This window comes from Plectropomus leopardus, chromosome 5 (assembly GCF_008729295.1).
Source record: "Plectropomus leopardus isolate mb chromosome 5, YSFRI_Pleo_2.0, whole genome shotgun sequence".
In the NCBI taxonomy this organism is placed as follows: domain Eukaryota; kingdom Metazoa; phylum Chordata; class Actinopteri; order Perciformes; family Serranidae; genus Plectropomus; species Plectropomus leopardus.
This window is the reverse complement of record NC_056467.1, coordinates 8785291-8806025: the sequence shown is the minus strand read 5'-3', so window position 1 is coordinate 8806025 and position 20735 is coordinate 8785291. Positions and strand designations below refer to the sequence as shown.

At 39.7% G+C, this 20735-nt stretch overlaps 2 protein-coding genes across 5 annotated transcripts in view; one reads left to right on the top strand and one right to left on the bottom strand.

Moving 5' to 3' along the window:
* The window catches only part of LOC121943701 (beta-galactosidase-1-like protein 2), a 70312-nt gene extending 55453 nt beyond the window's left edge, over positions 1-14859 (top strand). For both annotated transcript variants that reach the window (XR_006105863.1, XM_042487287.1), the window contains one exon: positions 14561-14859. The gene's annotated coding sequence lies outside the window, so the exon portion shown is untranslated. The remainder of the gene's footprint in view (positions 1-14560) is intronic.
* Positions 1-20735, bottom strand: part of LOC121943703 (galactosylgalactosylxylosylprotein 3-beta-glucuronosyltransferase 1) — an 87173-nt gene that overhangs the window by 27455 nt on the left and 38983 nt on the right. For all 3 annotated transcript variants that reach the window (XM_042487288.1, XM_042487289.1, XM_042487290.1), the window contains exon 2: positions 18932-19161. The gene's annotated coding sequence lies outside the window, so the exon portion shown is untranslated. The remainder of the gene's footprint in view (positions 1-18931; positions 19162-20735) is intronic.

Genomic DNA, 20735 nt, shown 5'->3' with positions numbered 1-20735 from the left:
ATATCATTATTGATGTTACTGTCACAGCCAGCCCCCAAAAAGCTTCGCCTGGAGGTGTCATTAAAAGTGAATTTTGAATCTGTGGGCACAAATTCTAACAGACTTAATTGCTTTTGAAGTACAGTAAGCAGGTGATCTGTCTAGGCTTTCTTGCCTGTTTGGCTTCCCGTATAGTCCTGGTTTCGGATTTCAAGGCGCAGATTTATCACAACATAATCATCCCAAATGTTATTTGGATTGGTTAATCTGGTACATTTTAAGGAAACTGATAGTTTACAATGTCACACAATTAAATACCTTATGCAAACAACTGTGTTCAAAACATAACCAAACTAAATGTTCAAACCGCTCGCACTGCAAAATGACCACACAGGTCAACTGTGCAAGGAGTTTATTACCGCCTATAACTACATTTGGCAGAATAAAATGACAAGATGTAGCTTAAAAAGTTTGCAAGATGTTGTACAAATATCAAAGAAGCCCCTACAGGGTGGATAAAACAAACACAGGACTCTCACCCAGGAGACTTGGGTTTGCCTCCATAAATCAACATTGACTTCTTTTAACAACGACATAGCCTAGTATGCTAGTATGTATAGCATGCTATTGACTGATTAAATGATTGATTATAATTTTTTTTTTTCCCTGAAGGGACATTTCTCTTGGACACAGTGAGCTGAGCACTAAGTTCCTTAATGATGTATGTGATATATCTTATGTGACATATGTCATGTGATAAATGCCAGGTTATGTTAATGACAAAAGTACTTATTTAATGCCAAACCATGATGCTTTCCCAAAACCCAACTAGGCACTTCTGTTTTTATGTTTCAGAGCTGATCATTTAAGCCATTTTGGAAGTCAGTGCAAATGGACCCATTCTGTCATTGAGAGAGCATTGACAATTTTAGAAATGCACAAAGTGACATTATGTCAAAATTAGTGTTGTAGTCAAGACCACCTATACCGAGACCAAGTCATGAACAGGACCAGAGTGTATCGAGATTGAGACAAGACCAAGTCTTTGATAAAGACTGAGTCAGGAGCAAGACCAGACCAGTGCAAGTCCCACAGTACTTAACTTACAACAATAAACATGCAACCTATAAGCACTCCTCAAACTGATCTGAAAGATCCACAGTCCCATAAAAACATCCATAAAAAACAAATGAAGATTCCTCCTTACTGACCTCTTTTACTGCCATACTGTATACATGTTTGCATGTATAAGTGTACCATGAGAAATGCCTTCATAAAATAATCAAAAGGCATTGCAGAGGTGAATTTTATGTGTGGAGATTTTCCTTTGTTTCCTGTGAGTGAACAAATACAGACACGAAGGAGCTGAAAACAATGTAAACGTCTTCATTTAACACATTTAGTGATAACCCTGCAGTTATGGTCTTCACCAACGTCCTCTTTGTCTGAGATCAAGACAAAAGAGTCGGTAAAAAGGCGGTCGAGTCTGAGACCAGACCAAGACCTTCAAAAAGTGGCTTTGAGACCAAGATATATTAACCAAAATATTCACAGTTAATGTCTTTCTTTCCTCCACGCTATTTTATTTTCAGTTAGTGTGTGTGTTTGAAAGCATGCATGCATCACAGGTATAATACTTCTCGTTATTAAAAAATGAGGATGTCTCGATGACCTTTAACGCCCATTTTTAATTAGTGTATACAAGCAGAATATTCAATCACTCTGTTTTATTTACATGCTTACTTTATTAGTTCCTCTTTCGACTCAGACAGAGAAACTGTAAAATATAATGGATGAAAAACTATTAGAGGCCGCCTTGTCAGTGTAGTCGAGAAAAATCTTGAGTTTTGAGGACCAGGGTGCGCTGAGGCAGGTTTGAAGTCTCTTTCTCACAAACTAATTAAAATCATTTATGGGCAGAGGGGGAACTGATGACATACTGTACAATGTTAATCTGAAAACTCAAGCAGCGTCTGCAATTATTTTCGCTTTTCAAAATGTGAACGAGATTGTTTAAATTTCTTGGAATTAAGGCAGGCATAAAAATATCAAGGATCTGCATGGGCCAAAAAAATGTGTTAGAGAAAGCATTTCCTCTGTTTGAATGAGACCCTTTATTTGTGCTATGCTTGTGCTCACTATGCTGCTATTCATATTCTAGAGGTGGGTTCAGTGAAAGGTCGCCTTCATGCTTGTTTTGTGTTACTTGTCCCATCAATCCAATTCACACCTGCCACCGAATGAGTCTCTTCAAAATTTGATCCTCTCCTCATGAAACAACTGCCTGCTTTGAGTCAAGCTAATAATAGCAATGCTGGGGAGGCGGCTACAGTATGAATACTGTTTTTCTGTCAGGGGGAAAGACAGCTATGTTGTTTACAATCATGTTATATTCTCAAGTTTACCTTTAATCACGCTTACTAGACTTATGACTCACAATTTGAATTGACAATGCCAATAATTTATGTAGTAGTTAGTAACCAAACAGTGTCTGAAGTGTGATTAACAGATGTAAACCATTACAGAGCATATCAACCTTTAATCTGCCAGATTTTCACTATCTGCAGAGCACAGGACCCAATCACTGTAAATGCTGTTTGATAAAAAAAAATTAGCCAGAGAGTGTTGCAGTAAGTGCTGTTATGCATGCTTGATTTAGATGATGAGGATGGCTGTTTCATTTTCAGGAAAACTTGAATAACCCATTAGCTGTGAGCATTGGCCTCGATTGATGGCTCCAGTCCATGCCTGGATCAGGCTGCCTCAGCAATGATGAAAGATTTAAGAGCACCAACCTTCGGGCAGGTTCTTCTCTGCTGATAACCGTTGGGGATAGCCCAGCGCAGTCTGCCCTTAACTTATCCTGACTAATTTATGGTGCTGCTCACCCAGGGCACATTTCCAATGCTGGACCTGGGAGCACGATGCAGCCTCTCACAGCTGGCTGAGCAGACTGAAGGAGCCCCGCCAGGATTGCACAGGCTGCCACTGAGACCTGGACCTGCCATGTCGGGTCAGCGCAGCTCAGCTCTGATCAGAATAGAGTCAGGGGATATGTCATCTTGGGGAGACCACAGGGAGAGACAGCAGAATAACACTGTCTCATGGTTTCTCCTCATTCTGACTGCTAAAGACTGTATCTGACTATTCATGAGTTGAAGGGGCTATCATTAGTGTTGGGTTCGAAATAAAAACAAATAGATTTGACTTATTAAACAAACACAGCTCCATTATATCATAGGACTAGAGCTGAAGAGCAAATGCTGTGAAACAGTCACAGTAAGGTTCAGGCAGGAGTAGAAGTAACTAACTGCATTTACATACGTTACTATAATAAAGTTGTATTTTTGTGTACTTGTACTTTTTTGAGTACTTTTAAAAAACTGTGATTTACCAGACGAGTGAAAGGGGGTGGGAGGGGTGCAGAATGGCAGTTGCACCAAGACCAGAACACCAGGCTAGTATTTATATTTTGTATTTATTATTTGGTGAACATTACAAATGCATAACAATGCAATGAAATTAAGTTTACATCCTTATGGGTTATGGTTAGCATTACGCCTATACCTCAGCATAATTAAATGAGTCATTAATTAAGGTTGATGCAACCTTTTATAATGTCCCACCTGCCGAGCACACAGTGACATAAATAAAAGACACACGAACACACACACACACACACACACACACACACACACACACACACACCCTATGATGTTGCCTTTGTTTGTTAGAAACAATAGCGTAAAAATGTCAGTTTAATGTTTAATGAAGAGTAATGGCCCTGACTATTCTGTGGCTGGTAGCAATAGCTTCCTGAAATCTCCGTTTGTTGCCTGGAAACTGATCACAGCCACAAAATAGTCCTAACTTTCTGTCAAACAGCAAACTGTCACTTATACATTCAGTTTTTGTGTAATTAAATAAATCATATGTCATGTGTTGATTACCTTTAGAGGTGCTAGGCTAGCTGTCTTTCAGCTAAGATAAGCTAACTGACTGCTGGAGTTTATTATATATTTAATCTAAATTAGAGATTTGAGATCAGCCTTTTTATCTAGCTCTCCACTGTAATAAAAAAAGCACATTTGCCAACATGTGTCAGATTTATTCCATTAAATTCTGCAGTTATGATTAATAAATAAGAATAATTGCTGCTTATAAACAATACTGACCAAAATTCAATTTGCAGGGTGAACTTTTATGCTAATAATGACTACTTTGACATTTGACTAGTTATCAAAGCCCCTTTTTATGAGTAATTTGCCCTGTGGCAATAAGGAAATTAAAAACATATTCATGGTTAAGAACTGATTTTTTCTCACTGCTGTCGAAAAAGGTTTGGTTATACTGTAAATGCTTTGTGTGCCATCAACATGACAAACAATATCAGTCATGAAGCAGGGGCTTTTGTTAGAAATGACACTAAATCAATACAATTACAACCTTTGGAGAGTCTCCAGGAATGATTCGTGAATGTAGACTTCAACAGTTCCTAACAATAGGAGGGAAAGCATAGCATTTATCTCATTAAAACGGCTTTTGAGTGTACAGGGCATTGATTTCAACCGCATGTGACATGTCTCGCACTGTGAACAGCCTTATTATGCCTCAGCATAAGGTCAAAGGTTGGCAGAGGGAGCTCCCAGATTCATTAGCTAATTAAAGGCTGCTTCCTGAGTGGGAGTTTAGGTGTTCGACTCTCTGCTGCACCTTCTTGCTCTCAGACTTCACCATGCTAGCTTTGCTGAGCGCTGAGTTCCTTAATGAGGGTTAGACCATAGATTTCTTAGATGAAAAATCCCCAGGCGTCAAAGTCGCCCAATTATATGCCCTTGTGGAGGGAAAATATATATAATTATAAATCTGATCATCGCTAATTAAACCTAGGGGATTTGATCCAATGCAATGACAGTGAAGCCAAGATTTTTGTTTTTTAGATGAGAAATAAGTGGTGCAAATTTAGAAAAAAAGAGACATGACAACTTTTCTTAAGGAGTCTTTTTTTTCTTTTTTTTAAAGAAAACTCACTGTTTGCCTGGCAATAGATCAGAACTGCTGAGCATCTGAAGGATTTTCCCCCCAATCAAATAAACCAAATTGCATTTAAAGATCCCACATTTTCAGGTTCATCTTTATATTTTGTGTTTCTACTTGAGCATGTTAACATGCTTCAGTGTTAAAATAAACACATTAGTTTTCTTATACTGTCTGCCTGATCATACCTGTATTCATGAAATGTTACGTTTTAACGACTGTCTTTAAGACGCCATCTCTGAAAAAGCCCGGTCTGCTCTGTTAGCATTACAATTTCCTGGTCCTCACCATCTGGGCTCTTTGCGTCTTGCAAAATCATCAGGGGCAGTTTCTACCTTCATATAGTACTGTTGTGACATCGCAAATTTCAGGAAGTCCTGACAGCTTGTTTAAAGGCACAGTTCAGTTTCTAAATGTGGGCTGTGTGTACATTTCTCTGTGAATGAATGATTTGACACTTCAACAGTATTTATAGCACCTAGAATTGCTTTAAAACAAAAAAGACATAGAAAAGTGACTTTTTACAGTGTGGCACCTTTTTTAAAAGAAACACTTAATACTTTTCCTGAACTGCATCAGCCACGAAGCAGGAAAACTGAGATTTGAAAGTTGGACTGATGGCATGAAAAGTGACATGTGGGGACACCATTAGCCTCAGGCTGAACTGACAAGCCAGTGGGGATAATGGAGTGGAGCTCTGTGACCAACATGAGAAAGGTGGGTGGCTCTACGGTGTTAAGAGTGTGTAGCAGTGTAGCGTGGGTGCATTTGTGGATTCAAATCAGGGGGAGTCCTGCAGGATGGCATGCAAACTCAGTAAAAATCTTCCAGAGGATAAGTAGAGTTTTTAAGGATATGGCTGATGCAGAGGCAGATGAACTTGGCACATAACAATTATGGACTCAACGCAGCTGCCAGTTTGCTCACGTCCATCTCTGGTGTTTTTCTTAATTACATAATTAGTCAGAGTGTTGGTATATGTGATTTCCCTCTATGACATGCTGTCATTAGCTTTGAACCTGCCAGTAAAACATGGCCCCCCGGAGACAGCTAATTTGTGGTGGAGACTCATTTAATAGCTTTGGTAATTAGTGGATGCAACATTATTATTATTATTTCCCATGCTTACTGCACGTGTGAGCCATTCCATTTGCTCATGCCTGATGTGGTGTTTTTCATCTACACAATGACAACCTAAAAGCCTTTTTTGTGTCACATTTGTAATTGCACTCATTTGCTGACACATTAAGGGCTGGAGTCCGAAACACTGTAAATTAAAAATGAAACAAAAAATAATATATCAGTATGTTTCCTGCTAGAAAAATGCCTGGTTTTACTAATGCAATGAAAATAATTTGTAGCAGCAGCCTTAACATGCCTTAACATGCTCATTTCTCTTTATTACTTCAAATTCTACATCAAAAGCAGTTTAGCACCTATGCACCATTTTCATATAAGTGGTATTTTTTGAACCATCGTAAAAGCACTGACATTTAAAGATCTTTGGTAAAATGTCAAATAAGTGATGATGTCGAATGCAGGCCAAACTAAGTAGCAAGTCAGCATAGTTTCCAGCTCAATGTAAAAACGAGGCACCTTTGACATTTCAACCCGAGCCTTGTTAATCTGCTCTTTGCTGGCCTTTCAAATCATTGCTTATCACTTGCTATTATTATTTGTCCTTTGCTTGTATGCGGCTATGCACAGCTATATTCAAAGAGCACCCGGGGGTACAGAAAGATGACACCGACAGAACTGTGTTGACACAGCAACTGTGTGTCTGCTGATGCTACATTACAGAGGCACCACTGACTCAATGTAGCAATGACTTTGCTGAGATAAAGAGCACGGTGGTGACTGACAGCAATGCCGTCACCAAATCCGTGAGTGATTTTCAGCGACATGGATGCTGTGCAAGCATCCGTGAAAACAACAGCACTATGTCATGTAGTGATAATAATAATAATAATGATGAAAAACAGGACTACAGCTCCACCAAAACCAAATCCCAAATGTAACCTTAAACACCTTCATTGCCAGACCAAAGCAGACATGTTCTTATCTAAAATGAGTACAGGGAGGATTTAAGCTGAATGCTAGCCCAGCATGCTAACATGCTTACAACATGCCCAGAATGCCGATGTGAATGTTAACATCACTCTCATGTCTATAGGTTAAATAAAAAGCTTCTGCCAGCAGCTGGTTAACTTAGCTTAGAACAAGGCGGTGTATGTGTCCACCACTTTAATACCCTCTTAAATTAAGACTAGTTTGTAGCATGGCTGTAGACCACGGACTGTATAAATAATGAGGCTCTGGAAATGCTATAGATCATGATGATATCATAATTGCTTCCCACTTAACTGCAATTTAAATGAAAAAAAGTTTTATTTTTAAATTTCTTGTCATGATAGAAAAAAAATCTGTGAAATCACAAGCACAATTTCAACAATGTTTTAAAGGTCCAAATGTCTGTTTCCCTCCATCGATATGCTAAAAAAACTTACGGCTAGCCTATGGCATTTTAGGGCCTACTCCTTAAAGGCCTGTCTTATGGGCAATATGATTTTCTTGACTTTAGACATTGATATCTCCACAGAGGCTAATCATTTTTTTCTATTCAAATGGTAAATGTTACTGTTGGCTATATCAAAAGACAAAGAAGTCTGGAAACAAAGGACTCTAGGAATGACCATAGCACAAAGACTGCAAATATTACCTGATTCTGTCCAAAGGTGATGATATTACGTCTAAATCTTGCTAATTAACATGTTTTTCTGTACAAACACTTATATAGAAAGGACATGCAGTGGATTTAGCCGAGGTTATGTCCTGGGCTATTTCTTGGCCGTGCACAGTTTCTTTGCACAACCCCAATAAAACTGTACTTGTCATTTTTTATACTTTGATTTTTGTGTACTATTTTCCAAAATACTAAACCATTCTTTTCAAATTGCTTAAATTAGCTATTTTTAGCAAGTAGCATTTGTCATTTAATTTTCACAGTATTTGAATCAGCTCTATCATGTGTCATGAGCATAATGTCCTATGTTGTTATTTTCTATCAACAAATACAACAACCATTATGATGTTCCCTTTAGTTTCATTTTGACTCATGAAAGGTGACTCATTTCTGCAGTCCTGTGCTTCTGCTGGCACAGACACACATACACACTAACACAGTCTTACGCCAAAGCCAGCGTGACAGTTCTCCCTCGTAACGTTGATCAATAGCCTTTAGGCTGAGCAAAACCCTACTGTGTTCGTCACTAGACTGAACCATAGGACCCTGATGAGAGACCAAAGAATAGCTGAGGTGGGTCGACCAAGTATCTTTAATGAACCCCCTCGGGACCGACACATTATATGTGGAAATGGCTCCAATTAGGCCATCCAGCTGTAAAGTCCAGGGAGGATCGGACAATAACAGAGTTAGAATGGAGGTTGTGAATGGGACTGAGCTACATCAGGTGTTACCAGCGCTGCATTCGATCACTCAGTTCTTAGCATGTGCTGTGTTGTGCTCCTTAAAGTCTGCTGATTGCAAAATCAAAGGCTATTCTTTTCCTTCCGCTTAAAGACCCATATCATTGCACGGTGAATCCTCCAAACAGATTCTCATGTTAAAGCACAATGGTACTAATTCTGTTTATGCATTCATCAGCTTTCATAACTTGAAATCAGACGCAATGCATTTAAAAAATCTGCCTGTGGATGATTATATTCATCATGTTTTCAGCCTGAAAAGAAGCCTTGTTCTTCCACAAGATATCTATCACTTCCACTGCACTGAAATGCAGCTCCTAAGTAGATTTCTTAGTAGGTAACTAACCAAACTGACATGTTTTTACGACCCCTTGGAGGTGACACGTCATCATGAGTTTGATGAATGTATCCCTGAAGTTTGACTGACCCCTCTGGCCCTTTGACATTTAAACAGAGCACAAGGATTTCGAGTTGGATGGATGGAGTCTAGGTATTAGGCAAGAAGAAAGGTCATTGGCTTAACACAACTATCCATCTATGTAGCGGCAATCATATAATAATGTCACATGCTCACTTGAATTATGAGCCTTATCATCGACCTGGCAGTGTGTGACAGTGTTTGGTTATATTTTCAATATTTTTTGATTTACGGTTTTCATTAATGATTCCAACCATTTTACTCATTATAATGCAAAATATAGAAAAACTGTTTTTAATGAAATGCCAGCCAACCTCTTGTGTTCTTTTCAGGTGCTGTCCTAACAAAATCTTTTAGAACCATTTTTTTGCAGAGATGAAAAAACGGATCTCAAATGTGATAAATCATTCCAGGAACAAAGCCAAAATTGTGGCGACAGCTTTTCAGCAAAAAGCATCGTATCCTCTTTTAAACATTTGCGGAGCAGACCTTTAATGTGATTTTGAGTAGGATGTGCTTTCCTTGCCCAGCTCATACTCAATTTGTCTCAAGCATTTTGAGATGCCAGTGGGCAGAGAAATGACCCTTTCTCTCTCTAATGCTGTTGCATTATGGAATAACCTCTGCTTGAGCATCGCTGAGGATTTTCACCGGCTTACTATTGATTAGCCTCTTTGTCCAATTCAGACTGACACGTTGGTTTTTATGCACCTCTAAGTTGAGGCAGAACTGAGATCTCAGGGGCATACTCGAACATACAGCACATCCCTTCTTTCAGATGTAATCCTGCAAGAGGAAACAGCTTCCTGCAGCTTTGCTCTGCACGTTGCTAACTCTGTCTTTGTGTTTGTTTGTGTCTATATCTTAAAAACTCTACAGACCAGATGTGTGTGTGTGTGTGTGTGTGTGTGTGTGTGTAAGTTTGTTCTGTCACGGTTGGCAAGCTCAGAACATTAAAATGTCGCTCTGCATTTTCAGCTATACTCGTGTTCTGTGATAAATTCAAGAACAATTATTAATCTTTATTTATTTGTTTGTTTATTTTTTATCTTTGCTTGTGCATCCAAACACAACCTGCAGACACTGACATTGAAATTTGGACTGAACTGGATACTGATGATGTATCTCAGTGTTGGGTTTCAGGTCAGAAAAAGTTTAAGAATTACAGTGATTGATCCGAGCAGAAGGGCACAACCATTTCAGTTGAAAACAAGGGCTGCGTTCAGCTCCGACAAAATGACAACGATGTTAGTGTGTTGAACACCCAGTTGTGTTATGCAAGTGCACCACCTTTTAATACAGTGGGATTTAATGTAGTTCAATTTAATCAAATTCAAAGGGGCTTTATTGGCAGGGGAAACACGTTTACAATGACAAAGCAGAAACAAAAATTTTCAAGATTTACTAGTATTCGGTTAATATTAACATAGATAACACCTCGGACACACCCACCAAGTGAGACAAACAATCCTAACAAGCCTGTTTTCATATCAAAACCGTAGCAAAATGGTACACACAGTTTTCAGACTTAATGTACCCCAACCGTTACGCGTGAAGGGCAAAAATGAACAACAAATTGAGTGATTCTTTAATATCTGATATGTCCTCATGCAAATGTCTGAGTGCTCATGAATCCCTGACTTGTCATTCTTACCCACTCACTGTTATCGTAGCTCATGTTGCCTGCTACTGAAGAAGCCACTGAATCAGATTCAAGTTCAGATGGCTTGCAGCTACAAATTACCTAACGAGACCGAATGAACCGTTCTCTCCAAGTGAGATGTTTCCTGCTTGCCTAAGAACAACAATTTTCTGTAATATCTGATGGGCTTAGATACATAGCCTAACACATACTATATATATAATGATCTTCTGTGACAAGCTCATTTTGTTGTTATACAGTAATGTTATGCAACAACAGCACAGAATGACTGAGAATTGTTCTACTTGTTTGCTGATGTGGCTCAACGGTTAATGTCCTCGTACAGTCAGTTCTCTTTTATGTTGGATGACTGAAGAGATCTCGCCTCACTTGAGACATTGACATGAACCATTCCCTCTCCTGACCGAGCCTGTCCTCACCAGAAAAACGACAGGGTGGTGACTTTAGCATCTGACTTATTGATATTGGAGACCAGGGTGTGGTTTTCCAGATACATACTTAGACTTTGGCTTAGATCCAACCAAGAGTCAGAATTCAAGCATCTAAATTCATCTCTTAAACAAATCTGTCTATCATGAATTCTGAGTAAAATGAGATATTTTTCCAACTAAAAAGCTTCGCTGACAGACAACCACAATGCAACTCTCAGCTCCTTTCACTCCTGCAGAAAATGTTTGATTTCTTGAAGGATTAACAGTTGCCAAGACATTTTACTGTGAAAATTAATTGACGGGTGCAAAATTTACACACACACACATACAAAAAAAAACTACCAGCACCACATAATTTCAGTGCAGAGCAGGCATGTTGCAGAGCTGAGATGCTGTGGCTTTTAAATTTGCCAGGGCTCAGTATTTCTGCTAACCCGTCAGTCAATATCTGGATGGTTTCTATGTTCAAACGTAAACCACTGACAATGTCCTCACTGCTTTACATTTCCAACAGGTTTCTGCTTTCTCTAAAAACTCTCTTGCTGCTCGCTCCACAACATGTTAGCAAGTCGTAAATAAGGAGGTACGTCTTGCACTTTTGTCATTTGGTGCCACTTTTCAGCAGGTGTCACTGACTGTTACTATGGAAACAGGTCTTAGTTTGGTAGCCTGGCAGGTAGGGTGGCCTTTAATATGAGCAATGTCTCATCTAAATAGCTACATAATGAGGTGCTTCGAGTCAAATGACCTCTGTGCCCATTGGTTCACATAATTGGTCCACATTCCACCTACCAGACTCAGTGTTTGTCAGACCAAAATCTAACTTGGAGAGAATTGAGCACGAAACTCTGATAATATGTAATAAAATGCCATGCTTTTTCTCCCAAACACTACTCATCATACACAGTGGCCATATGCTGGGCTAGAAAATAGAGCAATAAGACTGCCTCAGAGGAGGTTGTTGGTGCTGTATCGCCTCAGGGCGAGACAATGTTGGTGTCCCTGTTTGTTCCCAAAGGAGACAATGCAAGTCGGGGGGGGGGGGTGCTTTAGTTAAGGCTGTTGTCCTGTTAACTGCTGCTAGTTGGGCTGGCCCAGGGCTGACTAATGACACACACAAACTGATGTGGTCTGATGGGCTTCAAGGGGATTTAACTTCTTTAAAAGCCTTCAGGATCTGTCAGCTTCTGTGTGCGTGCAAGTCGATGCGTTTGTCTGTGCTTGTTTTTTGTGTGCGCACACATGGCTGCATGTTGTGTGTACATGTGTGGGTTGCATCAGATAACACAATGCCAACTTTCACAATTCCCCAGGACCTCGCCTAGTCTTCGAGCAGTCCTAGTTATCTAGACTTGTAGGAGCTCACTGTGTGCAGGTACCTTACAGCGCTGCAGCCAGCTGGCTCATGGATAAATCCCAAAATGTCTGGGAGAGTGAACCACTTATTTGGGTCATGTTGGTTTGGGTGGAAAGGAGTTGTTCAAATGCTGAACTTTCAATGATCTACTATGCTCAATTTAGCCTTTTGTGTGCTAAAAAATACTTGTTTCTCACCACGATTTGGCATTCTGTTTGCACGCCTCCTGCATGTGGTGAGTTTGTTACAGTGCCATACAACTTCTGTGCGAATGGTTTACACTCCAAAATCAGGTTGCTGTGTGCTGAATAATTCAGTGTTCAAGAGGGAAACGTTAAGAGACATTTCTCATGATAACAATGAAATTGCAAACAGTTGCATCATGGCACAATACTTTCTTACTGCTAACCTTACAATACAACATTATGCATGTCTGAGAAATCTGTGTACTTGCACACGTGCTCTGCATTTTGTTCAGAGCATGCAAGCTGCTGTTGCACACAGTACTTTTATCAGTTTTTACAGTAGTTTGAAGTATTTGAAAAATGCCGATATTTTTGTACACATTTTCTTTTTCAAATGTCTCAAAGGAAGTCATGATTTATTCAGAAGTTAGCAATTAGTGGGTGGTTAAATTACAAGTTCAAAGGTCTGCCTTGGTTTAAACAAGTACTTACTGTTGGAATACTAGATAAACTCAAAAGCACAAACACTCATTCATCAGGCATCTTCATTGCAATCCCTTTTGCACCACAATTTTTAGGTCAGCCATTTGTATGCTTACTCAGCGTGTTGGAATTAATGCTACAGAAAACTGCCAAGGAGACAAATGTAATTGCGGTGTAGGTGGAAAAACCAAGTAAACATTGATGCATTTAAACACTTCCTAAAACCACCAAATGTGCGTGTTATTATCTTTGAACTGCTCATTTCCCCTCCGTGTAAGTAATCACATACAATGATTGTGCGTCATGCTTGGAATTTCATCATTAATCTTGGAATAATTCAGCAGCTAATGTTCTGAAATTGAAATGAGAAAACGTTGCCTGTGGGACGTCTGCATAGCAGGTTTATGTCATTACAGAACAAAGAGCTTGTGCAACAAAGGGCAGAGGAAATGCTGCAAAGAGCTCTCAGTAGATTTGGTGGTGTGATGACGAGCAGCGTCAATATTAAGTGTAACGCTCTCCCCATCACCGAGCTGAAATCTAAGCACGATGTTCAAGGATTGCCTAGTTTGCAAGCATAAGGAGAAAATACAATGGATGCTTTTTGGGGAAGACATATTCTCACTTAATAATTTATGTTCCAATTTCTTGTTATACAGAAACCTTGGTCTCTAGTGTGTTTATCATCCAGGGCAAGGGAGAGACACAGGACGCTCGAACAGAATGGGAAATGCACTTTCTGTTGATAACAATGCCTGGAGGTGGGATATAGAAAATGATGGTCTATTTTAAATCTGCTCTGTAGCCTAAGGTCAGGACATGCATTACTGTAATCTATTCTAAACACACACTGCACTTTTCTGTATATGCTTAGCTCTTTAGACACCGGTACAATGTACCTCTGTTTGGGAGATTAGCCTGAATGCTGGAGCTGTGATAAAGACTGAAGGAGATTAACACAAGTATATCCAATGTTTGTATTTTTTTGCATCTAACACATAGTACAACATCTGAAATTTTCTGTCTTCTATACACAGATGGCACTGTATTACCTGTGATTGTGAACAATAATGTTTATAACTACAGTTTTCTCATTTTAATTTCTTAATACTTTTTGCTTTCAAACTGCTAGAAATGTAGAAATACTTAAATTATATGGATTATAATCTTTAACATGGCCAGGCTCTTGAGTCTACCATCCAAGGAGACCCAAAGTGTTAAAAATCTAAAAACAAATTTTAAAAAATTACTCCTCTCCCTGTCTCCCTCATGTTTCCACTTCCCCTGTGTGTCTGTGTGTTGTGGGTGTGGCTTTCCTTCACCTGGCTCCTGATTCAATCTGCACTCCTGTCTTCAATCATCTCGTCACCATGCAGTATAAGAACCCAGGGGCATCACTCACTCACTGCCAGATTGTTTCACCAGACTCAGTGCTCTTCTCAGCTGCTCTGTAGCTTGATACCAGAATATTTCCCTTGTGTTTTTTTATCCTGTTTTTGACAATTTTCTCCTGTGCCTCAGATCACCAGCGTCTGCCTCCACAGCGACTCACCACCTCTATCTGAACCACTACATCCTACCAAGCAAGACCATCCATTCATCTGCTGGCTTTTCACAGCTCCAACCTGTCCCAACTCCTTGTCTTCTTGTCAGACCTGCCTCAGAGGAGGTTATCTTCCCAAATAAACCCACCATCGTCATCCACCCATCTGTGTTCGAGTCTGCTTTTGGGTCCTAAAGAACACTAAGCCCCGACAACAACAAAATGAGAGAAATACAAATATATACAAACAAATACAATTATGGAAATAATAAAACACTTTTTAAAAAAACGTAACTAAATATTCAAAAAATAATATTTTACCCTGCTTCTTTTTAAAATAACAATTTGTATTGTCAGTTATCTTTATCTGATTCCTGTAGGGCTTCATTTTACGATTGCAGATTATTTTCCTGATTAATCAAGTCATTGTTTGTGCAACCCTGACTCACTCCCAACTCATCAAACACCACAATTCAGGAGCATTAGGCAGCAGCAGCACCCTTTGCAGCAGTATGACTCACAGGGCTGCAGCATTTTTTAAAGCTGTGGGTGAGCGGGAATATTAGAGGATGGGTCAAGCAAACTCAGAACTTTCACTCAGGAGCCCACTGTTCATGTCCCAGATGAAGCAAAAAGTCAGCTGTGTTATTTCGACAACAACATGTTGTGCTAGTATATGTAGCATACTGTTAGTGACATTATTTTGGAAACAAATGTACTTATTTTAACCCAAACCATGATCTTTTTTACATCTAACCATGTGCTTTCGTTACCTAAGTAAACCTAAAAACAAAGTTTTTTTTTACCTATGTCGTAAATTTATTTTAAAAAGCGATCGTATGTATTTAATGTGCAGAAACTGGACATTTACTATGAAGTCACATGTTTATTTTGAAAAGACATAATGTATGTACAATAACATAACGCATTATATTTTGCCGTGAAGGCCACTGAACAAGCATCGGCGTTTGACAAGTTGGGAGTGACAACGTATTGATATGTGAAAATGCCTGTCACAATATGAAAGCCAGAGTTGGTGTTATTAAATGTCTTGTTTTGTATGACAAACTTCTGAAAATCCAAAGATATATCATTAACAATCATGTCATAAAAATATCTTAAGGGATAACTGATTATGCGAGTCTGTTAATGTTCTGTTCATCAACTAATCAATAATTGACTAATCAGTGCAGCTTGAAAAATCCAGTTTAACAATTCATTTTACTGAGTTTGTTTTTTTATAATGTATTGGATTTTTTCATAATTCATTATCACACCATATATTAATGCCTGTATTCATTTGTATGATTATTTTATAATGTCTATAAGGTCTCCATATACCAGCAACACTGTAGATTTTAGATTGCTGAATTTGAACGATTTATTCATCTGAAAACATTAAATTGATATTCAGATTTCATTTTTAAGATGCAGTAATGGTTTTAAAAGTATGTATCTGACCGTATGTGTTTGATTTTTAGCCAGTGTTGGCCAGAGCAGAGGAGAAAAAGATTTATACTGTAGGTGTGTCTGGTGGCCTGAGCTTCTCTGAGCTTTCTCTCTCATCCTCTCACTTTTTTCTGTCAAAGAAGACACACACACACACACACACACACACACACACACACACTCACACACAATTTTATCTTCTCTCCCTCCCTCTTATTGTGGTGTCCTCCTCTTTCTCCACCTCATCTTCCATCCCTCTCTCTTACAGACAATTCCCCCTGCCTCTTTTTCATTAACTTCCTCCCTCTTTCCACCCTTTATCCAACCTCCCTTCTTTTTCCTCTCTTCCTCCATCCATCTCTCTCCCTCTGTCTTTTTGACTGGCTCTCTCTGGGGGCGGATGTGTCTCTGTGGCCCTCTGCAGATCTGGAAAGGACATCCTCTCAGTTTAATTCAAGTCAACCCCACTCTCCTGGTGCTCCAAGACGCAGCATGTGTGACAGCTCTACAGAGACAGCCAGAAGGAACAGACAAGTCTCATCTGCATATACGTGTGTGTGTGCGTGTGCGTGTATGTGTGTGTGTGTGTGTGTGTGTGTGTGTGAGAGAGAGAGAGAGAGAGACAGTGTGTGTTTCAGCCAGGCATCTTTCAACATTTCCCTGCAGACTGAAAGAGTTAATTTCACCCTGGCAGCAATCATGGCTGTCTATAAATCAATGATGAAAGGCTGCTACGTTGATTAGTCAGTGCTAATTCAGCTCAAACCAATTAAAGAGGTTGGAAGTGTGAATTAAATTATTACATAACATATGCTATTTGCTCTGAGCTTGTTGGAGAGACTGTAAATAAAACTATGATGATATGATGAAGACATTATGGAATTGTGCTTTTTCTGGCATGTTGAAGCCACACATAAAGAGACAGTTTGCCTAAAGTGAAGCCCCCTGTGGGACTGCGTGCAAGAACATTTAATGTAGTACAATATGCTTGCAAAATAACAAAGCCCAATAAAACAACATCACACCCTTAAACATGACAACACAGGGAAACGCATGTCTAGCACAGTTAGGGCTGGATGATTAAATCAAATTGTATTTTGATTAATTGTTAGCTTTCAACGATCATGCAAACAAGAATTTAAGATAGAACAATTATTGTGCTGCATTTGCTGTGTTATAAAGCACACTTCTTTACTTCACAGTGGTGCACTCAGTGTTGCCACCTAGGTGACTTGGAAACTTTCACTTGATTTTGAACTTTTCAGACCTTCTTAAGGCCTTTATTTGTCGAAAAATTGTGTGTCTTATTCAGACCATAGAACAAAAGCAAGAATACATTCAGTTATTTTATATTCTAATTAATTTCCATGCTGCTCAGAGTAACTGCAGTCCTCAGCTCCCTTGCAGAAAATGTGTCTTTCCTTCTAATTGTGTCATGTTTGTATTTATATTCTTGTGAATGTTTGAACAAATGTTTGTGCCATGTTCCAATGTTGAGGTATTTCATGAGATACATGACTAAGAACTAGGATTATTCTCTTTGAACCACCAATATCTGCATTAAATTTCATGACAATCTATTTTATTTGTTACTTGGAGACATTTGACTAAAAGTCGAAAATGTCAACCACCTGGTGGTGTTAGAGGAAAAGTCCAGGATCATTAAAGTCAGGGTGATTCACCCTCAAATGACCATAAATGTCTTTAAAAAAAACAATGCGTTGCTAAAAATGTATTACTGTTTGTTAAGCACATCCAAGAAATACATCTATGTTCAGCCTTATAACAAAAGCTATGTTTTTTTCTAATTCTTTGCTTTTAATCATTGTCTGAGAGAAGTTGGTAATAAACAACAGTATAATAGCTGCTGCAGTGGTGTGAAGCAATGCTATCGACTCGTGGTGTGATCCCAGGGCACTGTGGTTTATGTAAGTCCTATAGATCTGTGTGCTAACCTGTCTCATTTCAGCCGTGTTGGTTTGCAGCGGGCAAAAGGCAATATGAGAGTATAAGGTTTAGATTCATCTTACCTTTGGCTTGCCAATAAGAAATCATGATATTTTCTTTGGTAGCGAGGAGACAACAGAGCCTACAAGCGATTTAACCACTGCCCCCCCCCACCTCCTTACTATCTCATCTTTTACTGCCTCCACACCTTAAGATTATTTCCTTGGCTTTGTCATCAGCAGCGTCGGCTCTTGTGCTCTCACACCTCCCCTCCCGCTCCCCAACATTCTCCTCCATGCTCCTGTGCACTATGCCCACATACAGTATACATCAACCTCTAATATTATCAGAGGCCAGCGGGAATCGTAGGCAGCAGAGGTAAGTGGATCTGTCAGATCATTTTGCCCCTGTCCTCCACCTAATTCCTCTACTGGATTTCCTGATGAAAATGGAACATCTATTGGACAGGAGGCAATGAAGAAAGTAGAACTATAATAGAGTGAGACAGAGAGTGAGAAAGACAGCGGGTGGAGGCGCTATCACCTGCATCCTCCTTTTACCTTGAACTGCATCTTTTGATGTGATTTAATTCTAACTTCCTTGTAGGAAAAATACAACAAATAAAGCTGCTGATTTATTATTTTGTGTAAGTGACAGTGGGGGAAAAGAAAGAGAGAACAAAGCAAAATTGTCAAGGTCAGCCCGGCTGCTGTGCATGAGACACTTTACACGGAGCTAAAAAAATATCCTGATATATTTGAAAAACATCACCAAACCAGAAGACCACACTGCTCACAACAAATCAATATCTTGCATTGATTCTTAGATGGAAAACTGGTTGTGAACTTTTTATTTGCTCGACTGAAAAAACAACAAAAGAAAGAGTGTTACAGTGCTGGTCAGTTGTATGGAAATGTGTTCCTCCACAACAGTGAGAACAATAGGATACTCACAAGCAGTCCTCTGCCCGTCTGCAGCAAGCTCAGGCCCCTCCTCCAGTGTATTCCTTTCCTCCTCGTGTCCTCTGATACTGCCACAACTCTTTGTCTCAAGCCTGCCTTTATTGGTGCCGCCTGAACAGCAGAGATGTGTGCAGCTGAAGGTGGTCAAACGCGGTGGGAAGCTGTGCAACTGGTGTCACATCCAAACTCTCTCCACAGTTTCACGTCCTCAGGGATGGCCCCTGGAGAAACAAGAGCACGAGAGATGTGAGTAAGAGAGGGCCTCCTCTGCCCAGTACAATGAGGGGCATTGAAGAAAGAGAATGAGCAGGATGGCAGCTGGGAGGAGGCGCTGCCATACTATAACAGCCACTGGGTCATTCACAGTGCCTTAGTGACGGGATTTCTGTTTGCATCTGGACAGCTGTCAGGAGAGTTGATCATTATGTGTGTTTTTTTCTCTGATAAGGTGCAGTTATAAGCTGCTTGACAGACAGGAAATTGATGGCATTTTTGTTTTTGCCCATGAAGGCAAAAACAAAAATGCCATCAATTTTGTCTTTTAGGACTACACCCATGTTACTGACTTCAGTTTCATATTTTTGTCGTATGAAAATGACCTGCATTGTCTTCAGAAAAAGTATATATCTCTATATGTTCCCCTGTTATTAATTCTTTTTTCTGCTCCCTAGGGAAATTATGAGAGTACGGCAAAGAAAAACTGTGCTGAAATATAGCCAGATTCATATCTTAACACAAAATTGACAACTTATTCAGCTATTAATAGCCTCCTTTCTCTTATGCGCAGCCTCTGGGGAGCGTCATTTCAAAATGTCCATTTGGAAGAAATGAGGAAAAAAAACAACACACCAGCTGCAATTCTCCCTCACTACGCTACAATACCTCTCCCATAGCTACCGCTCTCCATTATTGATGAGACCTCCTCTGTCGGCCTCATCTGCCACAGTGTTGGTTGTACTCGCCTGTGGGCAGCTGCTGTGGTTGCAGAGGGGGAACAGCTGATGCCACGCAAGGAGAAATGAGACAAAGGTTGGGGCACATTAACAGCCAACCAACAAGATGCAATGCAGAGGGCACGCAGTGTCGCAGGTTTGTTATTGGCCTAATCTAAATTCAATTGGGTTGTCATAAGGGAGGAAAGTAATTATCTCAAAACATTAGGGAATACCCCCCTCTGTAGATCCGGCTGACTCGCAAATATTCAACCTGAAACCCAGGATTTAAAACATGCTCTGTGGAGCCAAATTACTGACGATGAAGGAATGAAGATTTCTGAAGCACTGAATTATGTTGCAGATGGTTCACTGTTTTGGAGCATTTGATGCATTCAAAAACATCTGCTGGCCAGACCATGTACTGTATTGGCATGGACTGAATCTGAGACCATGATGAAACGGTCAATCATTGTGCAAGTAATTTCACTGCTTTGAGTATTGCTATTGTTCAGTATGGCTTGTTACAGAATGACGAGAACATCCTTGTTTTCTCAATTTCTCATTTTCTCAAATATGACTGTGACATAATCAGGCCTCGGTCAGGTGGTTATGTGACTTTTGGTGTGGTAAAGCAAAAAGTTGAACCATCTTGCTGTGATGCCTCTGCTCTGAAAGGGAGATACTGTATCGGGTAGTCTGCTTGGAGCGTGACATCATTACAAATTACAACAACAAAAGAAACCAGCTAGAAACATGAACAGAGCCAGGAGAGAAAAAAAACAAGCTGTACTGAGGTCAACTCATGGATCCCCATACAAACAACATGCTTATGTTTTGTTTGTATGTTATCGAGATTTGTA